Source organism: Manis pentadactyla, unplaced genomic scaffold (assembly GCF_030020395.1).
Source record: "Manis pentadactyla isolate mManPen7 unplaced genomic scaffold, mManPen7.hap1 scaffold_291, whole genome shotgun sequence".
Taxonomy (NCBI): Eukaryota; Metazoa; Chordata; class Mammalia; order Pholidota; family Manidae; genus Manis; species Manis pentadactyla.
In genome coordinates, this window is record NW_026644683.1 from 186,489 (window position 1) to 197,160 (window position 10,672).

Sequence of the window (10,672 nt, forward strand, 5' to 3'; positions counted from 1 at the left end):
TTCATGAAATATGAATATTGTGTATTTTCAGTGGATTCTCCTAAGTCTTCCACAGAGGAGATGCTTGTTGAGTGAATGAAAACATATTATTTCAGAACTTTAACCTTTCTTTCATCAGGTTTTGTTCAGCAAAGATCAGTCAAAGAATAACTTTGGGACCACATTCTTTGGGAAAGAGGAAGGAAGAGTAAAAGGGCTAACAGTATTTTCAGTTAGGAGAGTTACTGCTTGAAACTGTTCAGGCATCTGAGCCAGAAGTCAAATTAGGAGGGCTGTTGTATTTGAAATGTTTTTTGTTCTCCAAATAGACTTATCTTGTTTTCTACCCCCTCACCTGTTGCTTTAATAATATTTTCCCTACTTTTATATTTACCGTACAAATTTAATGGTTAGAAAAAACAAAGAATAATTACCCAGTCTTACCACAACAACTGTCTTTAGGATTCTGTGTTCCCTTCCAGTGCTAGTCTTCATAAATACATATTCTGAGATGCCTGCAAGTAACTGCTTGTAATATAATCTTGTCTTTGGTGTTTTAAAACTTTGCAGCCAGGCAAGGCAGCCTCAGAGGGATGGTAGGAACAAGTGACGATCTGTGCGAAGATGGAAAGAAGACATAAATAAGTAAGGGTGGCGATTGAACCTTCCCAGTTACATTGCCTCCAATCCTCAAGTCACCTTGCTGCCATCACAGTGTGCTGCTATGGGGTGAGGCAGCATGGCCCACTTCAGGTTCAGAATGTATTGAACAGTGAGGCTGAGCTTGCAATATGTGGAAGGGGTCTGTGAGTAGGGAAACCCTTCAGACTGGTTGTATTAAGAGCTATAGAAATGTTGCCATTTTCCTTTCCCCAGCTATTCCTGTAAAGAGACGTGTCTGGGCTGGAGAATTAGGCTCAAATGGGAGAACAAGCAGCCAAGTACCATTTCAGTTTGGTCTGAGACGTAAATTTTAGTAACTGTGTAAACTCAGTTTCTGTTCTCTAAGGCTGAGTGATGATCAGTGATGGCGAAAACCTTTTAGAAGACAGAAAACAACTTACTGGTTACTCTGCTAATGTGATAGACGTTGCCAAATGCACAGTGAATGAATACAAAAAAACAGCTGGTTAATGTGCCACCAGTTGTATTATTCAATAAACATTCTGTGGTTTGATGTATTGTATTGAATTTTTAATACATCTGATTAGAAATGCAATCCTAAAACATTTTCTAAGAATCAGACACAATTGCATTAGAAGTCAATTGACTCCAATAGAATATTTTTGGACTTAGTAATGTTCTTCATCCATATTCCTTGAAAGTGAGTCATTCCTGGTCTCCAGAGGAAGAAAAACAAACACAGCAAAAGTTTTAAAAGTAAAACATAATATTGAGCCAGGCATTAATTCCCTATTTACTCTGTTACATTCTCTGTGAGCAGTAAGTCTTTTAGGGGTCAGAGGTGAAAGTTGTCTCAATATCATAGGCTCAGTCGTGAAAAGGATTAGTGAGCATTTCTGTAAAGATTTTAAGATAGCTGCTCTGCAAATAAAAGGGATTATTATATAAGCTGATGCCATATGATTGTGAAGTTTCCCATAGAAACAGCATATGTGACTCATTTTTGCCCCACCCTTCTCCAAACAGCCAATCCTCAAGTTTCTAACTGTCAACAAAGGAGACATGAAAAAAATGCAGAATCCTTTCAACCATCCTAACGGGGAAGGTGGTCCAAAGAAGAGAGGTGACCGTGATGGGAGTTATCTCTGGCTGTAGGCCTGCTAGATTCCTGGAGTTTGATGACCATTTTCCAGCCACCTTTTTAAAATAAGTCTCCAAATGTCCATTACCTGTGAACTAATGAATAGTCCTCAAAGATGTAAGAGACTTCAATGGGTATATCCTATGAGAGAAAAGGACAACTGGCAACCTAGATCATACCGACTCGTAACTACCTCCATGCCTATACTTAGCAAACATACGTTTACTCTTACATTTCTGCAATTCGTTTTCCTTATAAATTAGTAGTCTCTAGATGGTAGTTCTTTGTCACTTCAAACTTCTGTTTCTGAAAATATCTTTTTGGCAACAGACACCTTAAAAGTCTTCACAAAATTAGAAACAAGTCAGGAGAGGCTTGGGCTCCTTGTTAACAGGTGTATAAGTTAGTCATTTACCTTCTTCCCGTGTTGCAGTTTGCTCAACTAACAGTGACTTCTTTATCTCTTAGGAATGGCATAAGAATGAAATAATATAGATGAACAAGTTTCAAAAACACTTATAAAGAAGCATCAAGTGTAAGTTGTAACATTATCTCGGTGGTCCCCACCCATTCCCCCTTCAAAATTATACTTGCTGTTGTGAGCAAGAGCCCTTCTCCTAAGCCCTGTCTCTCTATGGTCTCTGGTCATGGTCTTGCTTACCTCCACCAACCTTACTTACTGATTTCTAACCCTGCCAGTTAGCAAGACAGCTGATGACAGGATATGTGATCAGGAGAAGTGAGAGCTGCACATATTTTACCTCTTTGTATTCCAGGCTCCAAACTCTGAATAGATAAGTTTCTACTAGGATGGGATGAATAAAGGGTGTAGTTGGCTCACTATGTGATCATATATAAATAAGGCCTTAGATTCAGGCAAAGCCTCAAATAACTTCTGTGAAAGAATATAAAGAACAGAGGGGAAATAAGATTTTTATGTCTGCTGTGTTCAAGGCATTATGCTTGGTACTGGCCCTGCTCCTCTGAGGACCCTGACGCAGGACTCATAGATGTTATTTTGTTTCCTTTCATATCAGCTATCAACGTACTTCATAATTTGGTCTATCTAGTAGCTACATTGGTCATTGCCTCAAGTATTTCTTGAGTGCCTGTTTGCTAGGCCTTGTTTTACAGCAAGACAAAAATCCCTGCCTTTGTGGTGCTTAGTTTCTGGTTGAGGGAACGGACAGTAACAAGATAAAAATTATATTGAATACTGGAAGGTGATACAATGTTATGTAGAAAAACATGGGGTGAGAACAGAAAGTGTGATCTACGAGGTTGGGGGACCAGGCCATGCACATACCTAGGGAGGTGTTCCAGTCAGCGGGAACAGCAAGTGCAAAGGCTCTGAGGCAGGACTATACCCGGATTATTACAGAGTAGCAAGATCAGAGTGGCAGGAGCAAAGTAAGTGAGGGAAGGGAGGGGGAGTGGGAAAGCGGGAATAACAAAGGCCAAATCACAGAAGGCCTTGTAGTTCTCACTACTCAAAGCTTAGTCAGTGGACCGGCAGCATCAGCATTGCCTCGGAGCTTCTTAGTAATGCAGAGGCTCAAGGCTCAGCCCAGACCTGCTGAAACAGAACCTTCCTTTTAACAAGATCACCAAGTAATGTGTATGCACTCTGAAGTTTGGGAAACATGTTGGAACGTGTTAAACAGAGGAGTGACATAAATTCATTTTATAAGGCTTACTCTGGCTTACTACTGTATTGAAAAGACACGTGATGAGGGCAAAGAAAGGTGGAGGCAGAAAGATGGGTTAGAAGGCTACTGGAATAATCTTGGTGAGAGATGTTGGTGTCTTCGACCAAGGTGGTAGAAGTGGAATGGAAATAAATTGTTAGATTCAGGACCTATTTTTGAAGGTAAGGCCAGCAGGATTTCCTAATGGATTGAATGAGGGATGTGAGAGAGTCAAGGATGTTGCCAAGGACTTTAGCCATCAGCTGAGGTGAGAAAGATGCAGGTAGGCCAGGTTTGGAAGGGAAAATCACAAGTTCAGTTTTGGATACAGGAAGTGAGATGTTTGTCAAACATCCAAGCTCAGAGAGCTGTGCTGGAGATGCAAACTTGTGGATCATAACCTCAAGGTGGCATTTCAAGTCAGGAGACTAGATAAGATCATCAAGGAAGTAAGAGTCATCCTTGGAGGAGTCATCAAGGAAGGAGGAGGTGGTCCAAGGCCCGAGTGTTGGGACATTCCAACATGAAGAGGTTAATAGGAGGAGGAGGAGAAACCAGTAGAGACTGAAAAGCAATGGTGAGGCAGAAGGAAAACCGGGAGAGTATGTTGCTCTACAAGCAAAATGGAATGTGTCGTGGAGGAGTGAGTAATCAGCTATGGCAAGTGCTGCAGATAAGCCAAGCAAGATGAGGAGAGAAATATGACTGAAGTCTTACAAAGAAGGGGTCATCAGTGGCCTCAGCAGAAGTCTCCATTCTCACTGGAGGCTCACCAAAGGGGAGAGCGCAGGAAAGGAGCACATCCTGGTTTGCTTTCGAAGACCTTGATGGTGAGGAAGGCAGCAGCACCAACTTGTGTCATGGGTCTTGGAGTGGTTGGAATGCTCCAACATACACAGTAGATGTAGTGGAAGCTGTGAATCAAATATTTCCTCTCTATAACTTCTGTGTACTGCACCCAGTTGTCTTGAGGCTGCCAAGTCTGTTTCGTAGAAAAAGAAAGTATACAGAGAAACCAAGGCAGACTTACATTCATATCCTCAAGATAAAGGCAGTGCACAACAGTAGGAGTTAAATCCTTGCTTCTGGAGTCCATTTCTAACATTTTTTATTGGGATTCAAATGGAGGGACATCCTAATTATTTCCTCAAATGAAGGACATAAAAGGTGGAGCTAAAATGAAATGAGTAATGCAGACATGACTAAATATTGGGCTTTGAATGCAGAGGTGTGCACTCAGGTGTGTATATGTACATACACACCGCACACACACTGACCTTTTGGACCCTTACTTGGGAGGCAAGGGAGACCTACCGGTGTGACTAGAAAGTCATAAGGCTGATTTCACTAGCTGTTTTTGAAAATCAGACTCACTATATTGAAGCCATAGGTGGCTGATCAAATAAGTTCGGAAAAGGAGTGAGTCAGGCAATAGATCACCTAGATCCCTCACACCTGTGTCTCCACCCTGGAGAAGCCTACCCTTGTAAGGCACATTCTTGCTAGCATCTGGGTCTCACAGAAGTCATAATGCAGCCCTGCTTTTTAGCACACGGCTTGAATACTGTAGGTACTCAACAAGTTCAGTTCAACTGAACCCCCTTGGGCTGGATATTGGAGCACAGGAAGTATCCAAATCAAATAATATCCAAAGAGATGATGGCAACACGACTAGAGCAGTGGAAATCTCCTCCCAAAACCATATATATTTTTGAAAATACAATAAATAGAGCTCTTCCCAATAGAGAGACCAGAAGACAAAGGACAACAGCCAAGCTACATCCACACCTGCAAGTACCCCTCACCTTGCAAAGGGGGTATGATACAAGCCACAGCCCAGCGGGACCCAAGAGCCCCTCACCCCATCTCCTGGTGGAAGGAGAGGAGTCAGAGCTGTGAGGGAGAGGGAGCCCAGGACTGCTAAACACCCAGCGCTAGCCATGCACACTGGGGTGCAGACACAGAGTGCATGCATGGGGTGTTGGAAACTAGGGAAACAGGACAGTAAGACCTGTGAGTGGGTCCCCACAGCTGGCAACCCTGGGACAAAAAAAAGTGAGTGCTCCTATAAAGTCTTGAAAGGACAGTGACCCCACAGCTGGACAGAACTTTCCCGGGAGACTTAGCCTAGTAGGAATCTCGGCAACCTCCAGGTGCTCTAATTCCCTGGGTAGCAGTGCAGCTCAGAGGCCCCTAATGGAGATAAACAGCCTCTCAGCCGTTTCCCCTCCAATGTGGCTCCGCCATATCGGAGCAGCTGCCTGAGTCAGGCCACACCCATAGCAACCACAGAGCTTAACTCCATAGCTACCCGACAAGAATTAGAAGCCCCATATGCACACAGCTGCACAGCACAAGCCGCTAGAGGTCGCTGTTCTCCCTGGAAAGAAGGCCACAAACCAGCAAAAGGGATGTTCTCCCAGCCGTCACACACGCCAGCTACACAAACTATCTCTATCGCCATGAAAGGGAGAAGAATTTGATACAGACCAAGATCACAGAGCCAACCCCTGAAAAGGAGATAGATCTAACCAGTCTTCCTGAAAAGAATTCAAAATAAAGGCCATAACCATGCTGACAGAGCTGCAGAGACATATACAGGAGCTAAGGGATGATGTGTGGAGGGAGGTTACAGAAATGAAACAATGTCTGGAAGGATTTATAAGCAGAGTGGATAAGATGCAAGAGGTCATTGACGGAATAGAAACCAGAGAATAGGAAAGCATACAAGCTGATGCAGAGACAGATAAAAGGATCTCCAGGAATGAAACAATATTAAGAGAACTATGTGACCAATGTAAAAGGAAAAATATCCGCATTATAGGGGTACCAGAAGAAGAAGAGAGAGAAAAAGGGATAGAAAGTATCTTTGAAGAAATAATTGCTGAAAACTTTCCCAAACTGGGGTGGGGTGGAGTGGAAATTACAATCAGATCATGGAAGTACACAGAACTCCCAACAGAAGGGACCCAAGGAGGACAACACCAAGACACATAGTGATTAAAATGGCAAAGATCAAGGACAATGACAATTTTAAAGACTGCTAGAGAGAGGAAAATAGTCACCTACAATGGAAAACCCATCAGGCTATCATCAGACTTAACAGAAACCCTACAGGCCAGAGGAGAATGGCATGATATATTTAATGCAATGAAACAGAAGGGCCTTGAACCAAGGGTACTGTACTAGCATGAATATCATTTAAATATGAAGGAGGGATTAAACAATTTCCTGAAAAGCAAAAGTTGAGGGACTCTGCCTCCCAAAAACTGCCTCTACAGAGTATTTTAGAGGGACTGTTCTAGATGGGAGTACTTCTAAGGCTAAATAGATGTCACCAGAGAAAATAAAATCACAGCAAAGAAAGCAGACCAACCAAATATTAACCAAAGGCAAAAAATATAATCAACTATGCACAAAGCAGTTAAAGGAAACACAAGATCACAGAATAAAACACCCAACATACAAAGAATGGAGGGGGAGTGAATAAGAAGGGTGAGAAATAAAGAATCACCAGACAGTGTTTAGAAAAGCTCAATAAGTGAGTTAAGTTAGACAGTAAGATACTAAAGAAGGTAACCTTAAACCTTTGATAACCACGAATCTAAAGCCTCAACTGCAGTAAGTACATATATTTCAATAGTCACCCTAAATGTAAATGGACTGAATGCACCAATCAAAAGACACAGAGTAATAGAATGGATTAAAAAAAAGCAAGACTCAACTATATGCTGCTTACAATACACTCACCTCAAACCCAAAGACATACACTGATTAAAAGTCAAGGGATGGAAAGAGATATTTCATGGAAACAACAGCGAAAAAAAAGCAGGTGTTGCAGTACTAGTATCAGACAAATTAGACTTCAAACAAAGAAAGTAACAAGAGATAAAGAAGGACATTACATAATGATAAAGGGCTCAGTCCATCAAGAGGATATAACCATTATAAATATATATGCACCCAACACAAGAACACCAGCATATGTGAAACAAATACTAAAATGCATTCACTTTAGGAAACTTCAGCATGCCACTCACTCCAAATAATAGATCCACTGGACAGAAAATAAGTAAAGACACAGAGGCACTGAACAACATACTTGAAAAGATGGACCTAAAAGACATCTAGAGAACTCTACATCCAAAAGCAACAGGATACACATTCTTCTCAAGTGTGCATGGAACATTCTCCAGAATATACCACATTCCTGGGCACAAAAAGAGCCTCAGTAAATTCCAAAAGACTGAAATTCTACCAGGCAACTTTTCAGACTACAAAGGTATAAAACTAGAAATAACTTGTACAAAGAAAGCAGAAAGCTGACAAACACATGGAGGCTGAACAACATGCTCCTTAATAATCAATGGATCAATGAACAAATTAAATACAGATAAAAGAATATATGGAAACAGATGACAACAATAACACAAAGCCCCAACTTCTGTGAGACTCAGCGAAAGCAGTCTTAAGAGGAAAGTATATAGCAATCCAGGCATAGTTAAAGAAGGAATAACAATCCCAAATGAATAGTCTAATGTCACAATTATTGAAATTGGAAAAAGAACAAATGATGCCTCAAGTCAGCAGAACTATGGACATAACAAAGTTCAGAGAAGAAATCAACAAAATTGAAAAGAGTAAAACGATAGAAAAAAATCAATGAAACGAAGAACTTTTTCTTTGAGATAATAAACAAAATAGATAAGCCTATAGCCAAACTTATTAAGAGAAATGTAAAATCAGCACACACCAACAGAATCACAAATGAGAATGAAAAAATCACAAAGACTCCAGAAAAATACAAAGAATTATTAAATACTACTATGAAAACCTATATGCTAACAAGCTGGAAAACCTAGAAGAAATGGACATCTTCCTAGAAAAATACAACAATCCAAGACTGACCAAGGAAGAAACACAATAGTTAAACAAACCAATTATGAGCAAAGAAATTGTAGTAGTAATCAAAAAACGACCCAAGAACAAAACCCCCAGGCCAGATGGATTTACCTTGGAAATTTATCAGACATACAGAGAAGACATAATACCCATTCTCCTTAAGGTTTTCCAAAAAATAGAAGAGGAGGGAATACTCCCAAACTCATTCTATGAAGCCAACATCACCCTAATAACAAAACCAGGCAAAGACCGCACCAAAAAAAAAATTACAGACCAATATCCCTGATGAATGTAGAAGCAAAAATACTCAAAAAATATTAGCAAAGTGAATTCAAAACTATATCAAAAGGATCATACACCACGACCAAGTGGGATTCATCTCAGGTATGCAAGGATGGTACAATATTCGAAAATCCATTAGCATCATCCACTACATAAACAAAAAGAAGGAAAAAAACATGATAATCTCCATAGATTCTTAGAAAGCATTTGACAAAATTCAACATCCATTCATGATAAAACCTTTCAACAAAATGGGTATACAGGGCAAGTAACTCAATAAAGGCCACATATGATAAACCCACAGCCAACATCATAGTGAACAGTGTAAAGGTGAAAGCTTCTCCTCTGAGATCAGGAAAAAGACAGGGATGCCCACTCTCTCCACTGTTATTCAACATAGTACTGGAAGTCCTAACCAGGGCAATTAGACAAAACAAAAAAATACAAGGAATCCAAATTGTTAAAGAAGAAGTTAAACTGTCACTATTTGCAGATGACATGATATTGTACATAAAAAAACACTAAAGACTCCACTCCAAAACTACTAGAACTGATATCACAACACAGCAAAGTTGCAGGATCCAAATTTAACACACAGTAATCTGTGGCTTTCCTATACACTAACAATGAACTAATAGAGAAATCAGGGAAACAATTCCATTCACAATTGCATCAAAAAGAATAAAATACTTAAGAATAAACCTTACGAAGGAAGTGAAAGTACTATCCCCTGAAAACTATAAACACCCTTAAGAGAAATAAAAGGGGACACTAACAAATGGAGACTCATCCCATGCTCTTGACTAGGAAGAAATAATATCATCAAAATGGCCATCTTGCCAAAGCAATATACAGATTTGATGAAATACCTATCAAATTACCAACAACATTCTTCAATGAACTGGAACAAATAGTTCAAAAATTCATATGGGACCACCAAAGACCCCAAATAGCCAAAGCAATCCTGAGAAGGAAGAGTAAAGTGGGGGGATCTCGCTCCCCAACTAGTACAAAGCCACAGTAATCAAGACAGTTTGGTACTTGCAACAAGAACAGAGCCACAGACCAGTGGAACAGAATAGAGACCCCAGATATTAACTCAAACATATATGGTCAATTAATATATGATAAAGGAGCCATGGACATACAATGGGGAAATGACAGTCTCTTCAAAAGATGGTGCTGGCAAAACTGGACAGCTACATGTAAGAAAATGAAACTGCATAACTGTCTAATCCCATACACAAGAGTAAATTCAAAATGGATAAAAGACCTGAATATAAATCATGAAACCATAAAACTCTTAGAAAAAAACATAGGCAGAAATCTCTTGGAAATAAAGATGAGTGACTTCTTCATGAACATATATCCCTGGGCAAGGAAAACAAAAGCAAAAATGAACAAGTGGGACTATATCAAGCCATAAAGCTTCTCTACAGCAGAGGACACCATCAATAGAACAAAAAGATACCCAACAGTGTGGGAGAATATATTCATAAATGACAGATCTAATAAAGTCTTGACATCCAAAATATATAAAGAGCTCACCCACCTCAACAAACAAAAAGCAAAGAATCCAATTAAAAAATGGGCAGAGGATCTGAACAGACAGTTCTCCAAAGAAGAAATTCAGATGGCCAACAGGCACATGAAAAGATGCTCCACATTGCTAGTTATTAGAGAAATGCAAATTAAAACCACAATGAGATATCACCTCATAACAGTAAGGATTGATACCATCCAAAAGACAAACAACAACAAATGTTGGTGAGGTTGTAGAGAAATGGGAACCCTTCTACACTGCTGGTGGGAATGTAAATTAGTTCAACTATTATGGAAAGCAGTATGGAGGTTCCTCAAAATGCTGAAAATAGAAGTAGCATTTGACCCAGGAATTCCACTTCTAGGAATTTACCCTAAGAATGCAGGAGCCCAGTTTGAAAAAGACAGACGCACCCCTATGTTTATCGCAGCACTATTTACAATAGCCAAGAAATGGAAGCAACCTAAGTGTCCATCAGTAGATGAATGGATAAAGAATATGTGTTACATATAC